Source organism: Gadus chalcogrammus, chromosome 13 (genome assembly GCF_026213295.1).
Source record: "Gadus chalcogrammus isolate NIFS_2021 chromosome 13, NIFS_Gcha_1.0, whole genome shotgun sequence".
NCBI classification, from domain to species: domain Eukaryota; kingdom Metazoa; phylum Chordata; class Actinopteri; order Gadiformes; family Gadidae; genus Gadus; species Gadus chalcogrammus.
The window spans coordinates 24,916,962-24,918,672 of NC_079424.1; the positions used below are offsets into that span (position 1 = coordinate 24,916,962).

Here is a 1,711-nt window from a genome sequence, read left to right on the forward strand (position 1 = left end):
GAGGTTAGAGCTGTAACCTAATGCGTTTGATTTTTATAGTTTGGCCTATAATCTACTAATCAACTCTGCTACAAACAAAATACCATATTTTTTACCCTCACTGACACAAGACCCTGCTACTTTTCATTGTTCGTTATGAAAAAAGCTATATTCAACAAACTACTCTTTATTTCACAGATGTAACTATGGAAGCTGGAAGAGCAAGATCTCTCTGTCATGTTGGCAGTCTTATAAGGAGCAGATCGGAGGGGACATTGATTGAACCGGACGATGACACACGCAACAAATCAAATGGTGAATTGCTTGTACTTGAACTCTATCCGTCTGTTTCATCAAAGAGAAATCCTTAAAGGTTTTCCTGTTTTACAGGTATTTTTGCAACCCAAACAACCAAGCATTCTGAATGTACAGTTTCACAACCAAAGGTCACACCTCTATTGGGAACATTAAATCCATTCTGGAACAAACTTGCTGGATCCAATCCTTTCTTAGATGACATTGTGCATGCCAGCACTGAGAAAAATCTGTTCAACGTATCAAATGCAAAACAGGATCCTGAAAACTTAAAAGACATCAATAATGAAGATTCAGTTAGCACATCTTCAGATGAGGGCAATGTAGGGAACCGGCTGAAATACAAACACAAGGTTAGGAACGGACCTGGAAGATGGAGAAGTGCCTCAGAGATTTTGGATGAACTTGAGAGAAAGGAATCAAAACTAGAAAAATACCACAAACCACCCCAGCCCATTTTGAACCCAGACTTTGAGTGGCTAAAAAATGACAGGGAAGCATATAAGATGGCCTGGCTGAGCCACAGGCAGCTAACCAGGTCATGTCTTGACCTGGGATTGATGAGCCAAAGTCCTGGATGGGCTCAAACACAGGCCACTGACGCTATGGCTGCCTGCAAGATTGACCACAATGGAGGCTGGTCAGTTTACCAGACTCACAAAATAGTATCTGTATCCCAGAGGGTCACGTTCATCCAGGGGAGGTTCAAGAAGTTTCATTCAAAGTTAACCTTGACCCTCCTCATTGTCTCAACACCCTTTACACAGCCACCATGAGTCCACTTTTGGAAGTGAGGCTCAGCAACCTGAACACCAAGGAAGGGATCACCCTGGAGCTGAAACTAGATGGAATTGTAAAGAACGATCCTTTGAGTCAAGTGATGACCACACTGGTAGGTCTCATATCTGACAAGAAAGAGGGGCCTTATGGCAAGGTCAACGACTGTTTCATTCAGGAGAACGTCATGCAGATAAAGCTGCACCATTTTAGGAACCATTTTTATGCTATCGCCGCTGCAGAGGCCACTGATATCCAGTTCCCTGCAACATCAGTATGGGACTACCTTGATCATACGTTTATGGTTGCTGTATATGGTCCCAGGTACATTCACCCATCTTTCAAGGCGGTAATGGTTGTCTCCCGTCACAATGATATTCCACCAAGGCTTCCATTTCCAGACATCCGGGAAGGCAACAAAAACCTGCCCCCAGTTGTGCTGCATCTCTCTGGGGAAAACATCAGCTTAAGATCGAAACATTTGAAGATCTACTTGTTGACATTGGCATCACAAATTCAACATTTAACATAAAAGCTGAAGACGAACGAAAAGAAGTCAAACCAAGTAAACTTAAATTGGGGAAGTTTTTGCATTTTCCATTTGAATTATCCCATTCTGGGAATGCACAACTGACTTGCC

General features: G+C 42.7%; 1 pseudogene; it reads left to right on the forward strand.

Annotated features, from left to right (window-relative positions):
- Positions 1-203: 203 nt before the first annotated feature.
- LOC130401514 (metastasis-associated in colon cancer protein 1-like) overlaps positions 204-1,711 on the forward strand; it is a 1,692-nt pseudogene continuing 184 nt past the window's right edge.